The sequence below is a fragment of the Arachis ipaensis genome, chromosome B01 (genome assembly GCF_000816755.2).
Source record: "Arachis ipaensis cultivar K30076 chromosome B01, Araip1.1, whole genome shotgun sequence".
Taxonomy (NCBI): domain Eukaryota; kingdom Viridiplantae; phylum Streptophyta; class Magnoliopsida; order Fabales; family Fabaceae; genus Arachis; species Arachis ipaensis.
Window position 1 is genome coordinate 66054731 of NC_029785.2, and position 25629 is coordinate 66080359.

The 25629-nt window shown below is 35.8% G+C and overlaps 2 long non-coding RNA genes and 1 pseudogene across 3 annotated transcripts; 2 read left to right on the top strand and 1 right to left on the bottom strand.

Annotated features, from left to right (window-relative positions):
- LOC107631213 lies at window positions 540-12531 on the top strand. 2 transcript variants are annotated; one of them, XR_002362046.1, is made up of 3 exons: window positions 540-1229; window positions 1350-1536; window positions 12328-12531. It is a non-coding gene; the product is annotated as an uncharacterized LOC107631213 (long non-coding RNA). The 2 variants fall into 2 exon arrangements; XR_001618516.2 differs by lacking the exon at window positions 12328-12531 and adding an exon at window positions 4282-4501 and having other exon boundaries at window positions 551-1229.
- On the top strand, window positions 7158-8018 carry LOC110271361. Its single transcript, XR_002362047.1, has 2 exons — window positions 7158-7754; window positions 7865-8018. It is a non-coding gene; the product is annotated as an uncharacterized LOC110271361 (long non-coding RNA).
- Window positions 15572-18975, bottom strand: LOC107607584 (annotated as a pseudogene).

Here is a 25629-nt window from a genome sequence, read left to right on the forward strand (position 1 = left end):
GCTTATGTAAATTTCAGTTTGAATAGTTAGCCTGTCCCAGGTATAGGTTCATTAAGTCTATACTGAAAGAGTTTGACTTTTCATATAACACCTAACCCTAGTCGCAACTTGTAACATCCCGCATTTTTGAAAATCTAAATATAAATAAATTGTGATTTTATCTTATTAAGTTTAAACTTTATAATTTTAGAAATTATTTTGTTAGAAATAATTAAATAGATTCGGAGATAGTTTTATTTTGAAATCAATTAATATTTTTAAGTAATCTTATTATAATAGAATATTTTGTATAATTTTAGTAATTGAAAAATAATATAGAATTATATAATTTAATTTTATGCGTTTTAAAAGTAATCTTTATAGCATTATATTTAAATTCTAAATTGTTATCCTATCATAAATGTTTTGTAAAATTGTTAAATTACTCGTATATATTTTTTCTAGTCTTATGTTTCTTATTTTATACGTACTGTTAGTATCTAATACGTGTACTCCCAAACCAATTAAACCCACACACGCACCAGTATACTCATCTCCTCCTTATAACCCCACGTTTATCCACTCTCACAATTTATCTTCAAAAGAACATATATCATATATATGTTGATAGCAAAATAAAATGGAAAGGCAAAAATTAGAGTGAGAGTGACGGAGAGGGAGAGTCCGAACCAAAGGGAGCCAGAGGATGAGAAGGAGAGGAGAGGGGAAGGGAAGGAAGAGGCGTTGCCGGTGATGAACACAGCCACCGTCACCGCTGTCTGACCGCCACACCATCAAACCCTAGCCGTCATAGAGGAGAGGGTGATCGAAGTAGAGAAGCACCGCGTGAAGGAGGGAAGTTCCATCGCCGGCGCTGCTGTTAGTGGAAGCCGCTACCACCGCAGCGGGGAAAACGAAAATGGGAGAAGAGGTTTCGTTGATGTTGTCATAGAGGAAGAGGACGAGACGTGTGTGAGAGAGTGACGCACCGAGGAGGGACCATTCCTCTGCCGAGGCCGCCGCCGGAATTTCTGGTTGCCGCCATGATTAATGGTGAGTCAGTTAAACCCTAGCCATGAGAACCACCATCTCTGAACCTTTATTGCTCTGTAAATACCTTGTATCTGCCTCTGATGTCCTTGGTTATATGATGTTTGCTGGAGTTTGTCCCAATTGGAGCCACTGGTGAAGGTGTTGCCGCTGCCGGAAGCCAACGCCGGGCTGTTGCTGGTTCTGATTCTATTATCTTGGTACTGGTCTAATATTTTCTTTGGGACTTGTCCATTTGCATGCTCTGTTTTGGCACTAGTATAGTTGTTATATTCTTGTTTTAATTCAATTTTAGTTTTTACTTTGTTGTCAATTCCCAGGGCTGTTTCTGCCCTTGACTACATTAGATTCAAATTCTTGTCCTGCTGTAACCATCATCATTGCCGCGAAATTAAAGCTGTTGCTGTTCCAGCGGTGTCCTTGATTGCATTAGGATTGTTGTCACTGCTGTAAATTAGAAACAAAATGGGGGCAGTTGTGTTCAAATTCTGCAATTGCGACATTGAGGTAGGGGGTTTAAAACGATTTCAATTTAAGAATGCCTACAAGGTTTATTGAATAACTGCAAATAGATTTAATAGATGTGAGTAATTGATTGATTATGTGAATATTGAATTGTGGCTGAAATTGTGATTGGAATGGTTGAGATTGTGATTTGGAATTGTTGATTGGTGATATTGATTGATTATGTAGATTGGGAATAGTTTGATGACTTATTGTTGAGAATTAGTGAATTTTAATGGGTTATGTTGGATTTGTTGCTGTTGAGCTATTATTTGGTATATTGTAATGTTAATGACCTTGGTTGGTGGTTGATTTGGAATTGGTTTTGAGGGGTATTGAAGGGTTGGATTTTGAACACTAAATAGTTTGCTGAAAATCAGGTTCTCTTGAAATTAAACGGCAACTTTGAAAGTGAATCAGTGACTCTATAGTGACTGAAATGATAAGAATTTAAGTGTTAATAAAATTATATTAAGTGTAATTGTGAAAACTCAATTTTGAAGGTTTCGTATCAACTAAAGAATTAGTTATGATTTTTCAAAGTTGAATTCTAAAATCTGATTTTCTGCATAATTTCTAAACTGAGTCAGCAACTTTGAAAAGCTATAACTAATTTTGTGATTATCGGAATTGTGTGGAACCAAGTCCAGATTATGCTTGGGAATATAGGGAGTTGAACTGGTGAATTTGAGACTTTTTCATTAAGTTTATGATTTATGGTAAATTTTTGAATTATGGATGTCAAATCTGGTTTTTCTGCAGAACGTTTAACACAGCAGCAACTTGTTTCCTCTATTGAAATTTCTCCAGTTTGAATTTTGAAATGGAACCAATTTTAAATGAAACTTTGGTCCTAATACTTTAATTTCATAAAAATTTATCATTGTTAGAGTTGTGGTTTTAAAGATTTGGATTTTTAAAGTAAGATGTATTATGCAGTAAAAGTCAGGTTTTGTTTTCTAAGTCAGTAACTTTGAGACTTTATAATTTTTAATTCTGGAATAATATTGAGATGCAACCAATTGGAGGTAAAATTTGAGTATGTTTAGTACATATGATTCAAATTTCAGGGTTTTCCATGTTTTAATAAGTGAGTCATGGGACTTGGAAGAGGTTGTGTTTAATGATTTGTAAAACAGAATTCTGCAGAAAATTACCTAATTTTCAAGCTACGTAACTCCTTCATAAAAAATGGTATGACCCTGGAACTAATTGAGAAATAGATTTGGGTAAGTTAAGTTTAACCACATTAATTTTGAAGGTGGTTGGATTCAATTTGGATTTTATATGAAATTTCGAATGTTGTATGCTGCTGCTGTTTTCTGGATTTAGAACACTGCAGAGCAGTCACGGTTTTGCTTATATTTCCGAAGCTAGAATCAACGAAAAATTATGATTTTTAATTTAATAGAAAGCTTAATCTGAAACGGTCGCATGGATATAAAGTTTGTGTAATTCCGAATTTATTTGATATTTTAAAAACAAAATGGAAATCAGGCTGCCAAGTTGTGTTGGTAATTATTTTGGATATGAAATTTAAGAAATAGATTTTCTATTATCAAATATTTTTGAGAATATATTACTGTGGCAATTGCTGAAAGAGGCTGACGAAATGTTGAGAAAGAAGGAACCCGTAAGGGTGGATAAGTCCTATTTTTAAAGGAGATTATGTCCAAATTTTTACAAAAGTATAATGACTTAATCAAAATCAATATTTAAGGTTTATTTAATGATAAAAACTTCAATGATTCCTGTAAGAAGAAATTATTTGGTATACGAGATTGTTGGCAAGGGCATGGGTTTTGTCCCGCTTGCATATTTACAATTACAAAAGAGTAAAGAGATAAAAAGAAAAGAGTAATCAGAGCAGAGTAGAAAAATACAGAGAACAGAGCAGCCAGAGTAAAGTAAAGAGATAAAGAGAAAAAGAGTAATATAGATACAGATGAAAGCTTCCCCAGAGCAGAGCAGAGTATATATATATTTTCCTGCAGTAAGCAGAGGCTGTCTCAAATGAGCGGCTATTATTATATGCGCATTTATTTAGGAACGGAAAATCGTATCTGGGAAAATCGGGACTACTCGTGACTGGATAAATGTCGGGATTGCGGACAGCCAACCGACACATGAGCTCATGGCCTGTACTAGGACTAGACATTCATCATATGCATCTATGTGATATTGTTTGGGTGTGTATATTGTAATTGGTTTACCTAAGTGAATAATCCTGTTTAATTACTAATTGCTATACTTGATGTAATTGCTCTTGATTGTGTTTGAATCTCATTACTTGTGTTTGTAACTAATTGGCTGGATTGTGGTGAATTGGGTGTTGGTTGAATTGCTTGGGCCTGAGGCCGTGATTGGGTTATGTTTGAGGTTTAGTAAGTATGAAAGATTGAGCTGGTTCAGCATAGACTTAATGAACCTATGCTTGGAACAAATTAGTCATTCATACGGCCTAGGAAAGCTTTTCAAAATTTTTATAAAGGAAAATATGGGTTTAGAATTTTGGATAATTAACTGATGCTTTATAAGATTTTGGATTTTTGAATGTTATGCCGTTGGTTTTCAAAATAAAAGGTTGATAAGGCGAATAAAGATCACTGCAAATGAAAATAGTTTTTCTTTTAAATATTTCTGAATGAAATTAACTATTTGCGTTTTATTCTTTACTTTCACGGCATTCTCTACCTCTACTGAGAACATGTGGTTTGGTTCTCACCCCGAAATTTTCCACCCTTTCAGTGACAGGTTTGAAGACGCAATTTGAACCTGCGAGCGATTAGTAGGCTTTCTTTATGGTTTTAATTGCTTTCATAGAGTCTCCTCGCTCTTGTCCTTTGAGGTTTTATTTTAACAGAGGGGTAGGTGTTGTATTTGGGTTTATATGACTTCTTATGTATAAGAATTACTATTAATAATACTTATGTGATTGTTATTATTATTTGCAATGTTTATCCTTGATACATGTCATTAATGAATAAAAACAAAATTTTCTGGCATTTTCTTAAAATTGAAACGCGAAATCGATACAAAGGCTCAGTAATTAAGTAGTTAATATTAGAACAGGTCACGTAACATTCTTTCTAGTAGAAATACCCTGACTTAAGCAAGGTATTTTGCTGGAAGAGATGTTACAATATGGTATCAGAGTAGTCCTTCCTGTAGAGCCTTGGGAGTGGACTGACTATGCTTCATTGCATACTCTGAGTGTCTGTCATGCTTTCTAACTTGTTCTGATGACAAGAGTTTATGTTTTATATGCATGACTGTCTGATGATTAATGCTATTAATTTACCATTTCATACCTCATGGTATCAAGTTTGGCCAACTTAATACAAATGATTTATGTATATGGAAATACTAATGGGTTATCATAGACGAAATAGCAGTGTTAAGTCACGCGAATCACGAGGTTTTGGGGACGTTAGAAACTAAAGTCTAGAGACTAGTTCCGTTTCGATGTATGCTCTTTATTCGTGCTTAGCGTTATCTCTTTCTCTACTAATTGTAATGGAATTTCTAATTTTTGATCTCTTTCTTACTAACCTTGTATTATCATTCGTGCACGTCCTTGCTTGACTCTGTATCTGGTTGTTGTTTGAATCTTTTGGAACATTTATCCTTACCTTGCAAACTCTATGCTCCTTGCTCTGAACTCTGATTTATCTCGATGCAACATACCATTTCTTGTAATTTCCTTCTTGAGTACTTGTTTCAGATTCTCTTCGAGAAAAATTTCAATTTAAATCTTTTCTTACTTGACTGTATCCACAACCCTTACTTAAATTTTGATGGGATTGTTTTTAATTCAGCCTAGACTTTCTTACATAAACTCTGAAGCTTCTTTATGTAGTTTAATCTTGTTTATCTGTGATATACCACTTATCTTTTATTGATTTATAGAAAATTTTATTTTTGAATTTATTCTTTGAATAGAAGCTGATTTTCTTCTAAATTTACCATAATTTTATGGCTATTCTTACCTAATTATGTACTTAAGTATCCTCCAAGATTTTTAAAGAAAATATTTTGTCCTTAGCGCCAAACAAGCTTTAATTTACAAACCTCCCCTGATTTGTTTTGGTTTGGAATTAAATCGGTATAACATATTGTTTATACATAATTTAGTACTTTTGAAAAATGTTGGATTTAAATATTTTCTTTTGAAAAAAAAAATAAACCAATTCCCTCTATTTCAAATTGAAGTTATTCAAAATCGTTGTACTATTTTCCCTAATGATGCTTATATTGAAATTGTTTGATTCAAAATTCCTTCCTAAGCTTCGAATTAACTCCCTTTATGCTACATTTTGTTGCTTATATATATTCTTCTTGTTTGGTAATCTCATGTATTCCTTCAGAACCTTGCGAAATACCATCTTGTGCACTTGCAAACTTGAGTATTCTTCTTATTTCTCGCATAAATCTTTTGTGCCGTTTATCTTTCTCTTCTTATGTTTCGTATTTCTTATACACGCTAGTTCTTAGGGACGCGATTTGTACGTGTGAAAAGTGAATCTGGTCAGTATACGAAGTTATAAGGAGTTTAATTTTGAGGCGACGAGAGGAAGTGATCATGCTTTGTTAAGAGTTCTGAACGAACATTGTGCCTATTTAATTTTAGATTTTGAAATTTGGTTTGCGTCAAGTTATTTTTATTAACTTTTGTATCACCTAATATATTTTCTTCTGTATTTGTGATATAATTTTCTTGGTATCTTTAAAATATTCGAAAGGGGATGTGAATATGAATCTTTTCTCCATCTTATATCAATTTTTGAGGGCGAAAATTTTTGTAAGTTGGATAGAATGTAACATTCCGCATTTTTAAAAATCTAAATATAAATAAATTGTGATTTTATCTTATTAAGTTTAAACTTTATAATTTTAGAAATTATTTTGTTAGAAATAATTAAATAGATTCGGAGATAGTTTTATTTTGAAATCAATTAATATTTTTAAGTAATCTTATTATAATAGAATATTTTGTATAATTTTAGAAATTGAAAAATAAGAAAGAATTGTATAATTTAATTTAAGTAACTTTTATTCTGAAAAGGTTACGATTTATTTTATTCATTTGATATCTTATTTTATAAATTAATCAATTGAGAGTAATTAAATTAGTTTACTAATATTTGGAGTTAATTCAATTAATATTCTTGTGTAAATTTTTATAGTTGGTTATTTTATATATTTTGAAAATTATATAATTTAATTTAAATAATTTCTATTATGGATAAATTATGGTTTATTTTATTAGTTTGAGCTCCTAGAGATTAATTTATTAGGAATGATTAAATGGATTTTTATAAATACTTTAAGTTTAAGTAATTTTATTATAATTAGATATTTTGTAAATTGAAATTAAAGTTTCGGTGATAGAAAAATAATAAAAAATTATATTTTTTAATTTGAATAATTAGTTTTGAGTTTAAACTACATTTTATAAAAATGTAATTAGTATATTTACTTTATGATTTAAATTAAAAATAATTATTTGAGCTCGTTAATAGATTGATAGATAAAATCATATGCGTTTTAAAAGTAATCTTTATAGCATTATATTTAAATTCTAAATTGTTATCCTATCATAAATGTTTTGTTGTTAAATTACTCGTATATATTTTTTCTAGTCTTATGTTTCTTATTTTATACGTACTGTTAGTATCTAATACGTGTACTCCCTAACCAATTAAACCCACACACGCACCAGTATACTCATCTCCTCCTTATAACCCCACGTTTATCCACTCTCACAATTTATCTTCAAAAGAACGTATATCATATATATGTTGATAGCAAAATAAAAGGGGAAGGCAAAAATTAGAGTGGGAGTGACGGAGAGGGAGAGTCCGAACCAAAGGGAGCCAGAGGATGAGAAGGAGAGGAGAGGGGAAGGGAAGGAAGAGGCGTTGCTGGTGATGAACACAGCCACCGTCGCCGCTGTCTGACCGCCACACCACCAAACCCTAGCCGTCATAGAGGAGAGGGTGATCGAAGTAGAGAAGCACCGCGTGAAGGAGGGAAGTTCCATCGCCGGCGCTGCTGTTAGTGGAAGCCGCTACCACCACAGCGGGAAAAACGAACATGGGAGAAGAGGTTTCGTTGATGATGTCACAGAGGAAGAGGACGAGACATGTGTGAGAGAGTGACGCACCGAGGAGGGACCATTCCTCTGCCGCCGGAATTTCTGGTTGCCGCCATGATTAATGGTGAGTCAGTTAAACCCTAGCCATGAGAACCACCATCTCTGAACCTTTATTGCTCTGTAAATACCCTGTATCTGCCTCTGATGTCCTTGGTTATATGATGTTTGCTGGAGTTTGTCCCAATTGGAGCCACTGGCGATGGTGTTGCCGTTGCCGGAAGCCAACGCCGGGCTGTTGCTGGTTCTGATTCTATTATCTTGGTACTGGTCTAATCTTTTCTTTGGGAATTGTCCATTTGCACGCTCTGTTTTGGCACTGGTATAGTTGTTATATTCTTGTTTTAATTCAATTTTAATTTTTACTTTGTCGTCAATTCCCAAGGCTGTTTCTGCCCTTGACTACATTAGATTCAAATTCTTGTCCCGCTGCAACCATCATCATTGCCGCAAAATTAAAGCTGTTGCTATTCCAGCGGTGTCCTTGATTGCATTAGGATTGTTGTCACTGCTGTAAATTAGAAACGAAACGGGGGCAGTTGAGTTCAAATTCTGCAATTGTGACATCGAGGTAGGGGGTTTAAAACAATTTCAATTTAAGAATGCCTACAAGGTTTATTGAATAACTGCAAATAGATTTAATAGATGTGAGTAATTGATTGATTATGTGAATATTGAATTATGGCTGAAATTATGATTGGAATGGTTGAGATTGTGATTTGGAATTGTTGATTGGTGATATTGATTGATTATGTAGATTGGGAATAGTTTGATGACTTATTGTTGAGAATTACTGAATTTTAATGGGTTATGTTGGATTTGTTGCTGTTCAGCTATTATTTGGTATATTGTAATGTTAATGAGCTTGGTTGGTGGTTGATTTGGAATTGGTTTTGAGGGGTATTGAAGGGTTGGATTTTGAACACTAAATGGTTTGCTGTAAATCAGGTTCTCTTTGAAATTAAACGGCAACTTTGAAAGTGAATCAGTGACTCTATAGTGACTGAAATGATAAGAATTTAAGTGTTAATGAAATTATATTAAGTGTAATTGTGAAAACTCAATTTTGAAGGTTTCGTATCAACTAAAGAATTAGTTATGATTTTTCAAAGTTGAATTCTAAAATCTGATTTTCTGCATAATTTCTAAACTGAGTCAGCAACTTTGAAAAGCTATAACTAATTTTGTGATTATCGGAATTGTGTGGAACTAAGCCCGGATTAAGCTTGGGAATATAGGGAGCTGAACTGGTGAATTTGAGACTTTTTCATTAAGTTTATGATTTATGGTAAATTTTTGAATTATGGATGTCAAATCTGGTTTTTCAGCAGAACGTTTAACACAGTAGCAACTTGTTTCCTCTATTGGAATTTCTCCAGTTTGAATTTTGAAATGGAACCAATTTTAAATGAAACTCTGGTCCTAATACTTTAATTTCATAAAAATTTAGAATTTTTAGAGTTGTGGTTTTAATGATTTGGATTTTTAAAGTAAGATGTATTATGCAGTAAAAGTCAGGTTTTGTTTTCTAAGTCAGTAACTTTGAGACTTTATAATTTTTAATTCTTGAATGATATTGATATGCAACTAATTGCAGGTGAAATTTGATTATGTTTAGTACATATGATTCAAATTTCAGGGTTTTCCATGTTTTAATAAGTGAGTTTTGGGACTTGGAAGAGGTTGTGTTTAATGATTTGTAAAACAGAATTCTGCAGAAAATTACCTAACTTCCAAGCTACGTAACTCCTTCATTAAAAATGGTATGACCCTGGAACTAATTGAGAAAGAAATTTGGGTAAGTCAAGTTTAACCACATTAATTTTGAAGGTAGTTGGATTCAATTTGGATTTTATATGAAATTTCGAATGTTGTATGCTGCTGCTGTTTTCTGGATTTAGAACACTGCAGAGCAGTCACAGTTTTGCTTATATTTCCGAAGTTAGAGTCAACGAAAAATTATGATTTTTAGTTTAATAGAAAGCTTAATCCGAGACGGTCGTATGGATATAAAGTTTTCATAATTCCAAATTCATTTGATATTTTAAAAACAAAATAGAAATCAGGCTGCCATGTTGTGTTAGTAATTATTTTGGATATGGAATTTAAGAAATAGATTTTCTATTATCAAATGTTTTTGAGAATATATTGCTGTGGCAATTGCTGAAAGAGGCTGACGAAATGTTGAGAAAGAAGGAACCCGTAAGGGTGGATAAGTCCTATTTTTAAAGGAGATTATATCCAAATTTTTACAAAAGTATAATGACTTAATCAAAATCAATATTTTAGGCTTATTTAATGATAAAAACTTCAATTATTCCTGTAAGAAGAAATTATTTGGTATACGAGAATGTTGGCAAGGGCGTGGGTTTGTCCCGCTCAGTGTTTTAAAATATCGGTTAAGGCGGCGCCATGGCGGTATGGCGTGGCGGAATTTGGCCTCGCCGCCATACAGAGGCCAGCGCAACGTGGTTTTCACGGCGGGTGAAAAGGCGGCCGCAATTGCAGTGGCGCCATAGCGAAACGCCATTGAAATGGCGGAAATGTCGGGGATTTTCGGATTTTTTGAAAAAAATCGGGGGTAATTGGGTAATTTAGGAAACCCTAAGTGATACCGGTAACCCTAATTAGCCTCTGTTATTCAAAAACTTCTCTTCCTCTCTTATTGACGTAAAAAACGGCTCTCCATTTCTGTTTTCTCTTCTCTGTGCCTGCCGTCGGCGCCGATCTTCGCCGCGGGTGGTTGCCGCCGCTCATCACCACAGTTCCCTCTCTTTCTAGTTCGTCGTTACATACATTCCCTTTTTTTTCTTCGTTGTTCGTTCAGTTCATCGTCTCCTTCTCTTCCCTCATAAACCTCTCTTCCTCCAATTTTTCCCGTTCAGTTTAGTTCACTATGTCAACTTCCAGACCAGCCCCTGATTCTGATACCCCTGCCCCTGCCTCTGCCTCTGCTGGTCATGCTGCTGGCACTGCTCCTGCTCATCCTGCAGCTGCCGTCTGCTCCAGTAGAATTGAAGCAATGGGGGGAAATGAGCCTACGAAAAATACTAGGAGAAGACAACAAAATAGAAAAAGGAAACAACCTGCAGCTCCAAAGGAGGAACCAAGTTTATGAGAGCTAGAATTTAGATGGTTTATTTCATCATTCTTTAGTTTAAAGACATGATGAGACAATGGCTTTGGTCTTTCTTTTAAGTTTTTAGTTTTTATGTTTCATGTCTTATGTTTATTTGCTGAATTTTCTATTATATTTGCTGCATTAATCGGATGTCTTATGACTTGAAAAATGATTATATAGATTAGATTTTATAGTTTATTATATTTGCAATTTGTTTACATATTTTTTTGTACATATATATGTACTCTTTAGGTAATCCGCCATTTCCGCCATATTCCGCAACACCATCCGCTATTATTTTATGGCGGATTTTCGGCTCACCGCCATGAGCCGCCATCCGCAATCAAAAACTATGGTCCCACTTGCATATTTACAATTACAAAAGAGTAAAGAGATAAAAAGAAAAGAGTAATCAGAGCAGAGTAGAAAAACACAGAGAACAGAGCAACCAGAGTAAAGTAAATAGATAAAGAGAAAAAGAGTAATATAGATATAGATAAAAGAGTAATTAGAGAAAAGTAAAGGGATACAGAGAACAGAGCAACTAGAGTAGAGTAAAGAGATGCAGAGAAAAGAGAAACCAGAGCAGAGTAAAGAGATATTTGTATATATATATATATATTAGTTGCTTGATGCAACCCAGAGTTATATTTATATATATTAGTTGCTTAATGCAACACAGAGCTTCTGTAGGAAAACTAAGTTACCTACAGCCATTTTCTGCTTCCCCAGAGCAGAGCAGAGTATATATATATTTTCCTGCAGTAAGCAGAGGCTGTCCCAAATGAGCGGCTATTATTATATGCGCATTTATTTAGGAACGGAAAATCGTTTCTGGGAAAATCGAGACTACTTGTTACCGGATAAATGTCGGGATTGCGGGCAGCCAACCGACACATGAGCTCGTGGCCTGTACTAGGACTAGACATTCATCATATGCATCTATGTGATATTGTTTGGGTGTGTATATTGTAATTGGTTTGCCTAAGTGAATAATCCTGTTTAATTGCTAATTGCTATACTTGATGTAATTGCTCTTGATTGTTTTTGAATCTCATTACTTGTGTTTGTAACTGATTGGCTGGATTGTGGTGAATTGGGTGTTGGTTGAATTGCTTGGGCCTGAGGCCGTGATTGGGTTGTGTTTTAGGTTTAGTAAGTATGAAAGATTGAGCTGGTTCAGCATAGACTTAATGAACCTATGCTTGGAACAGATTAGTCATTCATACGTCCTAGGAAAGCTTTTCAAAATTTTTATAAAGGAAAATATGGGTTTAGAATTTTGGATAATTAACTGATGCTTTATAAGATTTTGGATTTTTGAATGTTATGCCGTTGGTTTTCAAAATAAAAGGTTGATAAGGCGAATAAAGATCACTGCAAATGAAAATAGTTTTTCTTTTAAATATTTCTGAATGAAATTAACTATTTGCGTTTTATTCTTTACTTTCACGGCATTCTCTACCTCTACTGAGAACATGTGGTTTGGTTCTCACCTCAAAATTTTTCACCCTTTCAGTGACAGGTTTGAAGACGCAATTTGAAGCTGCGAGCGATTAGTAGGCTTTCTTTATGGTTTTAATTGCTTTCAGAGTCCCCTCGCTCTTGTCCTTTGAGGTTTTATTTTAATAGAGGGGTAGGTGTTGTATTTGGGTTTATATGACTTCTTATGTATAAGAATTACTATTAATAATATTTATGTGATTGTTATTATTATTTGCAATGTTTATCCTTGATACTTGTCATTAATGAATAAAAACAAAATTTTCTGGCATTTTCTTAAAACTGAAATGCGAAATCGATACAAAGGCTCAGTAATTAAGTAGTTAATATTAGAAAAGGTCACGTAACGTTCTTTCTAGTAGAAATACCCTGACTTAAGCAAGGTATTTTGCTGGAAGGGATGTTACACAACTCAAGTACTAACTAAGTTGCCCTAGTTCGTTCACTAGTCTCTGTCTGTTTTTCTGTCATTAAAATTTTACAGACTTTTTCTTTGGTTTTTATCTTTTCTTTAACTTTTTATCTTTTCTTTATCTTTGCCTCACTATCATGTTATTACCACTCTCTAAGTGTTTTATGAAGGTAATTATGAGATTCTGCACTTGTGAAGATTAATTTCGTGACACCCTACTTGGTTTTGCTGCTCCTAATTCAGTTAAACTTTCAGGTGGTCCTTAAGCACTTTTTCCTCCTAAATCACATCAAGAACAACTTTAAATCCAAAAACTCTCAGCTGACCAAATCTCACTCAGTATGTTAGGAAGAGATATCTCATCTTAGACTTGCTGGAAATTCACATTTCTTGGCCCTCAAGTCAAGTTAAGCATGATTCCTAAGGAAGAACATCAAGAAAACACATGTTTTGCATGGTTTTCCTTGAAAACCGAATTGAAATGGGAGGGAGACAGCCACCTCACCTTATTTCCATCCTTGATAAGTTATATGGTTATGTAGAGGAAGAAGAGAGAATCATTTTGGTGAAATCGGAGTTTTAATTTGAGTTTTAGTTCAGAAGAAATCAAGCTTTAAAGATTAAGTGTTCATGAAAGTTTCTCTCTTTTCTCTCTTGTTATTTTCGGCCAAAATGATGAAATGAGACAGCCTTGGAGGTCTTGGGGGTGTAAGGTGAGTTGTGATTGGTTGGCTTGGAGGTGGATTAAAATAATATTAAAATATCTCTGGTGTGTACAACTACTAAAACTAGGTGTATCGGAACACGTAAAAACATCTCTAAAATTATTTTCTGTGCTACTATCATAAATGACACTAGTAACATATTTATTATGAGAATAGAACATGTGTAATGAGGCCTTAGCATTGCTAAATTTATCAGAGAGTGCTAGTGCTAAGCTGCACCAGAAAACCGTAAACCCGGTTAAACCGATTTTTTGTTTTTAACAAAAACAGACCAGGTAACCTTATAATGTCATTCAAGTATTTTCTAATGCTAATATAATGATAATATTATACTATTATCTCTCTCCTCTCATGAATCGAGTCCGGTTTGTCAAACAGAGACTATTTACGAAAATCAGAATCAAAACTGCCAACCGATACGGTTCAAAAACAAGGTTCTTTGCGATTGCATTATCGAGCTTGCCTCAGAGGAGGTTCTAAATTAAGGATGATATAATGATAATGAGGATTGAGATGCTTGATGATATTACAGAGGTGTTCCCTTTACTGATCTTCCGGAGAAATCCGTACTTTCAGAAAAGATCTCATGTACTCGAAAATCAGGGTTGTTACAGTTGGACCGGGCCCAAACCTGGCCCAAGGTCCAACATATATAAGCTCCTTTAATGAGCTTTTCAGCTTATTTGCTCCTCAAAGAGAGAAAGGGGCGCTGGTAAGAGGGAAGGGAGGAAGAAGAGAGAGTGCTCTATTCACCTCTATCTTCCGGGAGCCATAACTTTTGATCAGGAGGTCCGATTGACGAGCCATTTGTAGCCACGCGAAGCTCTCAATGAGCTCTACGTTTTTATCTAAGAAAACCTGGTAAGAAATCGTATCTCACTTTTCAGTTTCGTGCCGTAGCTTCTGCACGTTTTTATGTTTGGTTTTTGAGTAGATTTTGTTATTTTGCTTGTTTAGGTGATCTCTAGTAGCGGGTAAATGTTGGATTTTACCCCTAATCTGGTTGGATAAGATAAGGTTTCACTAAACCCTTGTGTTTAGTTATTTTGTGTATATTAGGTTTTGATTTTTGTGATATATGTGTTGTTAGTTTGAGCTTTGGTGTTTCTTGGAGTTGGTTGAGGCCTTGGATCAAGCTTGGTGACTTCATTTTAGTGTTTGGTGCGTTTGGGAATCGGCCAAGGTATGGTTTCGATTTTCTTTATGTAATATGTAATGTTTTTGGACACTTAGGTTAGTTGACCCTAAGATAGGATTGAATGTTGTTGGTGGATGAATAATTATATGTGAATTGATGTAATTGTTGGTTGTGTGGGATTAGTGTGGTTGATGATGATTATTGGAGATTATTGGTATTGATGAGTATTCATGGTGATTAATTATATTGGTTAATATTGAAGATTATGAGAATTTAAGGTAATGAGTTAATGTAAAATGTTGTGGTGGTTTGGAATAAAGGATATTGATGATTATGATGTGTAAGGATGTATGTTGATAATTGATCATGAATATTGATGTTGTTGGTGTTAATTATATATTTTGATATTGGTTGATGTTGGTGAGTGTGTATGTTGAGTGTGGTAATATGAATGTGGATATGATTGATAATGTTGAGGTTAAGTGATGAGGATTTAAAGTGGTTGTTGATGTTTGTTTGTTGGTTAAAGATTATTTATGATGATGTTGGATGTTGATGATTAAGGAATTTGATGGTATTGAGTAGTGTAATTGGGATATTATGGATGGTTGAGTTGAAAAAGGAAGGGTATGGGCTTTTAGGTTGTTTGGTATTGTTGGGTTGTGATTAGTTTGGTTTTTAATTGAGAGAGTTGGTGAATTTTGAGTCTTTAAGGCTTTTGGTAAAAGTTGATTTTTGGTGAACTTTGTCTTATCATAAGTTTTGCCTCGATTTTCAAAATTGGTTGAAAATTGTTTGAAATTAAAGTTCATTGAAAACCCTTTAATTTAATATAAAGTTTGTAAAATTTGGAATTTTGTAGAGGAAGTTATGATCATTCAAAGTTGGTGTTGAAAATCTGAAATTCTGCAAAGTTGCAGAATTTCAAGATTTCTGATATGTGCGCACGCACAGCCTTGTGCGCACGCACAACCCTGCAAAAATGTTATACTGTGCGGATGCACAGACCTGTGCGTATGCACAGGAAGGGAAAAGGGCTCTGGTAGCAGCGCTAGCATAGGTTGTGCGCGCGCACATCAATGAAGAATTACGACCTGTGCGGACGCACAGCCCTGTGCGCATGCACAAGTCGGGAAGGACCAGTACCTATGCGTACGGACACCCTTGTGCGTATGCACACTTTAAAAATCTCCATGGGCTTGCGCACGCACACCCCTGTGCGGACGCACACGCCCTGTTTCCCAAATTTTACTTGTTTTTCAACTATTCTACCTTCCCAACAAGGTTGTGAGCTTCTATAACACCATTTTAAGACTCTTGGGCTTGTTTTTGGGCATTGGATCATGGGAAAGGCCTTAGGAGAATTTATTTGGATTTTACTTTGAAAAGTTAGCAAACGGAGGTTTAGGTTTCTAGTGTATTAAGGATGAGTTAGTTGAGAGAGAAAGAAAAGTGGTGAAGTGGGTGATGGCTGACAATGAATTGAGATACTGATGAACTGATGAGTTTGGGATGAAAATTATGAATTGATGATGGATATTGAAGGGAAGTGTGCCAGGCACTATATCCTTGAAATATTGAGAATTGATAATTGAAAGTGATTTAAGATGAGAAATGGTGATGACTGGTGATGATGTAAGGTTGATGAACTTGTTGAATGTTGAGAGTGTGCCAGGAATTATATCCTTGGGTTAAGTACGATGAGAACTTAAAGAGGAATGATGATCTTGTTGAATCTGGAAAGTGTGCCAGGCACTATATCCTTGGGTTAAGCATGATAGTGTGCAGGGCACTATATCCCTGGGAATGAATTATGATTAATGACCTTTTCTACTGTAAGAGTGTGCTAGGCACTATATCCTTGGGTTACGCATGAGAGTATGCCCGACACTATATCCGTGGGTGAATAGAGTGTGCCCAGCACTATATCCGTGGGTCAGTAGAGTGTGCCCGGCACTATATCCGTGGGCGTGGCAGAAAAGCTACATCCGAAAGGATGTGTCGGGTTGGCATTTATGGACCGACAAGTGATATCACGAGCCAATAAGATAGACATTCATCATATGCATTTTTTATATGCTTGTTTGCTTTTTTTACTTGAGTTTGCCTAATTGTATAACATGCCTACCTGCTTCTTGAACTATTTGTTGTATATGATTATTATTTGTGTTTTACTTGTTTGCATTAATTGTGATTGTCTGGTGCTGAGGAGGTTAGGTAGGCGGTGGCGATGGGATCGCACGGAGGTTAGGTTGGCGAGGGGCTGTGGGATACAGCGGTGTGATTAGTATTAGTTAGAATTCTCCTAAGTTTAGATAACCCGGTTTATAAGTAAATTGCAAACAGAAAATATACCTGTTATTAGGGTCAATCTCAAGTGCTTTCTTGATATCAAATTCTGCCAAATCCAAGTCAGCTAACTGGATATATGCTTGTGCTCTTCTATCGAGTGCTTTCACATTTGTGCTCTCAAGGTCCAAAACCTGAATGTCCGCACACACAAAAAGTTGTTTATTATGCAAGGGTCGATACTATACAAGATGTGATACGAGAGCCATACCTTTGTACACAATTTCTCTGCTTGTTTATAATCTTTCAACTTCAACTTGCAAGCTGCATCATTCAAATTTTAAGCAATCTTCAAGTCCTTGGTACTCTTCTTCTCTTCAATGCTGAAGTTGGTATCATATTCTATGAACTTAATAGCCTGCAAAAAGGTTTTGATAGTAGAAGCCTCAAATTACAATGAAACTGAAATTGAATATAGGTGTATATTCCTGTATATGTGCGTGCATGATTACCTTCTCATATCTTTTAGAAGCTTTTGCATATTTACCAGCTCTAAACAGTGCATTCCCTTCTTCTTTCTTCTTACCAGTAGCTTCAATTTTCTCTGGAGTTTCCATGTCCCAAGATTCCTTATCCTATAAGAAATCATGAAGATTGTTCTAAGGTGGGTATATGAATAGATACAACGAATGGGTAAAATGGGATAGTAAAATGGTATGCCATTATTCTTATTTTGCCTTTTGTGCCAAGAACAGCAATTCTCTAGACAAATTTTCCCAAAGTTACTGTATATTTGACTGTCTCAGTTTTCGGCATACCTTCACAAAAGATACTAATTCAACCTTATAATAAAATGAAATGAAGGTATGAACAAAATAGCATTCATATCTTTCGCCAAAACACAAAATAAAAAATCACCAAATCATTGACAACTCACATTGTGGCTTTATAGTCAAAATTACTTTTTGTCCCTTCTTCATTGTTTTGATGGCCTTTGACAATGCAGGGCAAAAGTGACCTATCATAAAGTAACGACTAACATAAGATACAACACAAGCATAAGTATAAATTGAGAGAACAAAGATGTGTGCCACACTTACCGTCTTCTACTGTGAACTCTACCCCATCAGATTTCTTTACAAGTGTTCCATCTTCAAGGCGTGCCTCATAATTAACTGTGGCACCAAGAGGGCAACACATAGTAAAGTACAGATGTCGACGAACTAATGGAGAAATCAAATATGAGAAATATGCATACCCAGAACTTCATCAGTATCCTTAGGGTTCTCCCGATTCTCTCCTTCAACAAGTATCTTCTTAAACAAAACCACCATCCTTACATATGTCCTTCACACTAGTCCAAGACAATAGCTCAACATCAAATTGAAGAGTTGCTTTGGGCAGAATTGTGGGAGGAGAACCGGATTCACCATAAGCTAGCTCAGGTGGGATGGTGAAAAGGGAATTTTCACCTTTCTTCATGCTTCTAATACCTTCATCCCATCCTTTAATTACTTGCCCTACATATTTGAAAGTTTCACTTAGAAATATATTAAATGATGACTAGAGGTGCATCTCATAAATCAGCTGCACATTAGTAGTATCAGCTGCACAAAGTTGATTTCAAATTAACAATCAAAACAACACAAAATTCATCAAACAATCCTGCATTGCTAATAGCTAAATCAGTTCATAAATCAATCAAGCAGTCACTCTTCCAAATTCCAAAGCTTTCAATGACAACACCAAAAATCCTAACAAAATCAACAAAGATTAAAGCAAGCACATCACTCACCTTGTCCAAGTGTGAACGTGAAAGGGGCTCCCCTATCTCTGCTGGAATCAAACTTGGTGCCATCAAGCAGAGTCCTGGTATAGTGAACTGCCAATAAATAAATAAATAAATAAACCAAACAACTCTAGTGAATTCCTTAAAAATTTTTTCTACAAATAGAAAACATAAAGAATAGATCTACTTGTTCACCTTTCTTTCAACTTCGGATCATGTATTCTTGCGCAAGGTCCTGCAGCAATTTTATGCAAATATAAATGAAAATTAAATAAGTAATAAATAAAATATTACAAGCAAATAAAATCCATAAAGAAAGGGCACAACAGCACACAAGGATCCTGCTTGGTGGGCTCTAGGGAGAATGTACACAGCCTTATATTTAAAATCATTCAAAACTAATAAGTAAACTTGTGTTTTAATTAAATTTGGAGTAAACTTCAGATTAGTTTTGATTAGTTATCCTCTCAAATTGTTTGAATTTTAGTTTTCTTCATGGCATAGATTCTAACAAAGAGCTGAATTTGTTTCATAGCTACAATGACAATAATGAAAAGTATGCCACCAAACAAGGAGATTGAAATTTATTAATCTCATACTGCCAGAGATAAAAGGAAAATGGAGATTAGCTACCTCCCATTTAGATCCCACACCATATCAAAGGCTTGTCTGAATTTTGTGTAACAAATTCTAGAATCCTTTTGTCCCAATTTCTTTTCCTTTGAAATGAGTTTGGTTCCTCTTTCCACCCATTATTTGGAACATATATATTCAACAACCGAAGGATTTCGAATTCAACCAAGATTACTCTGCCATCTGGTTCATGCTTTGAAGCTGGCAGCAAAAAAAGTTTTCCATAAGCATTAAAGAAAACTTATTGGTTAGAATATAAAATATAAAATATAAATAATACAATAGTTTAGAAAATAATTGTAAAATCTCACATTCTACAAATAATTCAGCCACATAAGATCATGAAGGAGAGATTAAACCACCAATTTAGAAGCACAATAAAAGCTGATATACAAAACCACCAATTTAGACACATTAACCATCACACACACATAAAAACAAACACATGGTGCTCAAAACTCAAAATAAGTTACAATTCCTATCTCTCAAAGCCCTAACAATCATACAATTAAGATTTCATGCCTAAACCTTAATTATTAATCAAATTGAACAATCAACACAAGAACAAATATATAGTAATTAATTATATTATTATACCATAAAATAAAAATAAAAAATTAAAGAAGGGACAAGAGAAAGGACGAGAGAGATCTATAATACTTATAGAAGAACTGAGGAAGTATGGGAGAGTTGTGCTTGTTCTGCTTGTGATGGCTTGGATTTTAGAGATCTTCAATAGAGAGATGTCACCAGAGAAAATGCTGAGGGAGGCGCTGAGGATTTTGGCGGAGAAGGCGCAGAACTAGGACGGAAATGAGGGGAAGCTGGAGGTGATGTCACCGGAGGAGATTACCACGGGAGGAGATGTCGCCGAAGGAGGTCGTCGCCGGAGAAGATCCGAGATCCGAAAGAAGATCCGAGATCGTCACACTGGCTAGGGACAGTGACTATGGGAAAACAACTTCGACAATGGGAAAGAAGGATTGTGTGGCTTGGAACTTTTGACAGTTGAAGACGAAGCGGCGGTGGTAGCGATGGATTGAGGAGGACGACGAGGGAGAGATAGAAGCGAGATTGAGGAAGTCGTTTAACGTATATTCACAGTGTTTCAGTTAGAGATTGCTTTTTTCATTTTATATATGTGGGATAAACCGCCATAATCACTAGAACCGCCACCAAATAGAAAGTCAATTACGGCAGCAACAAAAAATGTCATAATGTTTGGATATTACGGCGGTTTTGATTTAGATACTACGGCAGTTCTTCAAAACCGCCGTAATATAAATGCCATTTTAAACCATTTTTTTGTAGTGGGCTAATCATCTGTCGGTTCCCGCTAGCATCGGAATAGGATCCATTGATCCTTTTGCACACTGTCACTGCGCCCAACATTCGCAGGTTTGAAGCTCGTCACAGTCATCCCTTCCCAGATCCTACTTGGAATACCACAGACAAGGTTTAGACTTTTTGGATCCCAGGAATGCTACCAATTGTTCTAGCCTATACCACGAAGGTTCTAATCTCAGATTCAGATACTCTGTTGTCAGGAGAGACGATGTGAATCGTTGATTAGAAACCCAAGAGAATATACTCCGGCTGTCGTTCAATGACTACGTTGAACATTATGTAGACCGCTTGTGGTTGTCAGGCATGCGGATCTTGGCTAAGCGAGTAACGAAGATAGTGGGTGATTGTCACGGGTCACCCCTTTATTCTGACTTAACTGAATTAAGTACGAGAGTATATCTTGGAGAAGAAGTAGGCGTGAATTGAAAGAAAAACAATAGTACTTCCATTAATTCATGAAGAACAGCAGAGCTCCACACCTTAATCTATGTTGTGTAGAAACTCCACCGTAGAAAATACATAAGTGAAAAAGGTCTAAGCATGGCCGTGAGGCCAGCCTCCAAAACGTGAACAATGGTTTATGATAGCATGATCAAAGATAGATGCGAATACAATAGTAAAAAGTGCTATTTATACTAAACTAGTTACTAGGGTTTACAGAAAATGAATAACTAAGTGCAGATAGTGCAGAAATCTACTTCCGGGGCCCACTTGGTGTGTGCTTGGGCTGGGTATTGAAGCTTTCACGTGCATAGGCTGTTCCTGGAGTTAAATGCCAGCTTGGGTGCCAGTTTGGGCGTTTTACGCCAGAAAGTTTTAGGCTGGCCTTTAGTGCCAGTTTGGGCCATCAAATCTCGGGCAAAGTATGGACTATTAAATATTGCTGGAAATCCCAGGATGCCTACTTTCCAACGTAATTGAGAGTGCACCAATTGGGCTTCTGTAGCTCCAAAAAATCCACCTCGAGTGTAGGAGGGTTAGAATCCAACAGCATCTGCAGTCCTTTTTCAGCCTCTGAATCAGATTTTTGCTCAGGTCCCTCAATTTCAGCCAAAAAATACCTGAAATCACAGAAAAACACACAAACTCATAGTAAAGTCCAGAAATATAATTTTTAAATAAAAACTAATAAAAATATAATAAAAAGTAATTAAATCATACTAAAAACTATGTAAAAACAATGCCAAAAAGGGTATAAATTATCCACTCATCACTAACCCATATCCACCATACCAACCACCTCATGAGCCATATGAACCATACATAGAACCTCCCCAATTCCAACATAATTACTCCCAAGAACCACCACCTCAATATACACCATCTCCATATCCTTATCAAGATGAACCACCTACCTATTATGAACCCTTCCTCCCAAGCAATGAACCTTCATATCCACTCTAATCTCCAATGTATGACACCCTTGGTGTTCTTCTTCAAGAGCAATGTGAAACTCAAAGGAAGACACTAGAATTCGTGGCTACCTTGACCAAGGTAGTAAATAATTTAGTAACCCTACGCTTTGACACTCAAAGTACTCCCATGGCCGCATGTGGAGAATCTAATGAGGAGCGTAGCATGAAGGAGAGATTAGAAGTCCCGGTGGAAAATGAGGAATGTGATTTTATACTAGAACAATTGGAGAAAGCCGTAATTGTCGAAGAGGAAGAAGTGGTTGAAGAGTTAGGAGATGTTGAGAGTCCATGGGAACCTCAAGTCATAGAGCCTCCTTTCAAGAAGTTTGAATTTGGTATTGAGGAGGGTGTACAACCTCCAAAGCATATCATGGTTGAAGACTTTGAGGAGGTTGATCAAGAGATGGATTCAATAATTGATGAATTTCTAGCTACAATTGAATCATCCCCCATTGGACTTGAAAAAGGGGTTAAGGAAGAAGGTGCACAACTTCCAAGGCATGTTTCCTATGAAGAATTAGATGGAATAGATCCAGAGATAGGTTCTCTTGGTGATGATGATCATGAATCAAGTTCTCCTAGTGATGAATCTGCATCCGTGAATGAACTCCTTGAGTTAGAAGAACCTTCTCCCGATGCAATTGAAAGCAACGTTGAGGTAGATTTTTCCCAACCTCATATTTATGATTTGAGTGACAGAAAAGAGTTGGGTGAATTCGGTGAGAAAGAACTTGAAGGTGAAGAATCTTATTAAAAGGTGGAAGTCCTTCGAAAAGGATGGATGAGAGTTGAATACGCTTTGTCAAGAATGTTAGAGACTTCTTTACCTAGGTTGCCATTTAATCCTTCACTTGAGTGGGTAAAACTTATCTCTCTTAGCTTTATTGTCCCACTTAAGTATGGTATGCTTGAAACGGATGGTCAACTGAGAAGGCTTTGTGGAATGAAGTGTAAGAGAAGGACGTTTAGTGATTGGAGTTGCAAATCAAGGCTCATCAAGGTTGAGATTTCAAGAACTATATGCAAAGATTAGTTTAGTGCTTATTTGAATGGGTCTAAGAGAAGAGTTTGGTACTTCATAGAGAATTCGGATTGCTTGCCACCCGGTTGAAATAATGATGATCAACTTGAAGACAGGTGTAGAAACAAGATTTGGGATCCGAGAATATATGAGGATCAACTTTGGGAGCTCAAAGCTTGTGAAGAGCTTCATCAAGGCTTGGTGAACTTATTTGGAAATGTTGGAGCTTATTGGAATTTCAAGAATTGGTGGAAGTTTCAAGATGAGTTCAAGTACAAGCCACCATGACAAGGAGCTCACCAAATGTCCAACTTAAGGACTTTAACTAGAAGTGCTAGGTGGGAGACACCCCACCATGGTATGATCTTCCTTTTCTATAGCTTTTTAGTTTTTTTGTTTTATTTTCTTATCTTTGTTTCATTAGGTGTCTATGATAGTTTTCACTTATATATATATATATATATATAAGCATGTCAAGTGTGCGCATGGCTGACGCTCACGCGTGAGACCACCGAAAATGCACCATGCGAAAACGGTGCTGGAACGACGCGCCCGCATGACCAAACCGACAGTTGTGCTGGAACCATGCGGGTGGGGTGCTAGGCGCACAACCCAACCCACGCGTGCACGTCGCTGACGTGTATGTGTCATTTGCATTTTTTGCCTCCCACGCGTGAGCATGGACAACGCGCACGCGTCGTATTTTCATGCTGCCATCTCTGGTACAAAAACCAGAGAGTTGGGCTGCAACTGTGTGAGTGTTGTGCGTGGAGCACAATTCACATCCACGCGTATGCATGACTGACGCGTACGCGTCACCTCCTCATTCTACAACCCACGCGTGCGCGTAGACGGCGCTTGCGCGTCGCTTCTTCTTTTCCTTTCTTCTTCTTTCTTCTCTCCTTTCTTATTCTTTCCTCTTCCTTTCTTACTTTCTTAGCCTCCCTTCTCATCCTTATTCTCTTTCATTCATTGCATTTTAACTTTGTACATATTTTTATTTTCTTTTATAAGTTTGCTATTTTTCTATTGGTGTTGAATTTTTTTACTCAACTATTGAATATTTCTTACATTATTTCGGTGCCTCGTGACTTGTTTTATATTGTTCGGTGATATTATTTATAGCTGAATGCTAATCTTTTATGCCACTTGTATTCCTTTTGCATTGATATGAACTTATATTATCTTTCATGACCCACTCTCTCCCCATCATTGTTGCAATTCTTGCATCACTGATATGCACTTTGCTTACATTGTTTTCTCACTTACATGTTGTAGCTACCATGTAGTTGAGAAACCCACTCTTATTTGGCATTAGTCCCACCTATATTTTATTTGCTATGATATCTTTATTTTTGGGCTTAATCTTCCATCTTTCTTCCCCTTTCAAGCTGGCCACCAAGAAAGGAAAGGAAAAGCTTCTAAATGGGGCGAACAAAAAAGTTCCTTGGCACAATCTTTTGAAGGAACTCAGCAGTTGTAGCATCTCACCCTAGTCCACTCTGTTCATCTTTGCATGCATCGAGGATGGTGCAATCTTTAAGTGTGGGGAGGTCGAGACCGACTTCCATGGGTAACTACTTTATTTTCAACACCAATGTTTAATTTTCTTTGTTAAATTAGTTGTTGCATTGCATGATAAATTGCATGTGTGGTTAGTACTTGCATTTAGGTACTACTTCATTGAAGTAATAATTTCTTGTCCAAGAAACTGTTTTAAGGCATTTCACTAATTTGAATTAAAATTTTTGTTGAACTTGCTTGAAGAAATTTATTTTAGAACATGGTTTTAGAGCTCGAACACACAAGCCTAGTAAGATTTTTGAACCTATTTAGATTGGTTACATCTTATCAACCAATGTTTTATTTTGGTGTGTGTTGTTCTCTCTAAAATTGTGATCTTTGTCTTGCTTGATTCTATATTTCCATTGTTTGATGTATGCATACACTTATGTGATTGAGGCATTGTTTCGCTATAGCTCACATACCCATATGGCCTTACCCTATCATTCCCCCTTGCAAACCAATGTTGAGCCATTTTACCCCATTTATTCTTTATTTTAGCACATCACCAACTCTAAGCAGAAAATAATAAATGTTCCTAATTTAAATCCTTGGTTAGCTTAGACTAGTGAGATGTACATGAATTAAGTGTGAAAAAATTGAGTTGGGAAATACTTGGTTAGAAAATTGGGTATTTTATATTCTTATATGAAAATGTGAAAATAGTTTGGGCACTTGTTCATACATCCAACACATTAATCATATGCATTAACTCACTGAAAAAAAATAAGGAAAGGAAAAGAAAAGAAAAAGAGAAAGCAATAAAAAGGGGACAAAATGCCCCAAGGCTAATAATTGAACTAATGCATATGATTTGTACTCAAAAGATATAAAGGTGCATGAATTTGTGTAAAGATAGTAAATGGGTAGTAGGTTTTGCATTGTAATGACTTGGAATGTCTTAGGTTAGGTGAGAAGTTTAGGTTAATCAAGGATTCGGATTTTAGTCCACTTAACCAAATACATTCCTATAAATCAAAATCGAA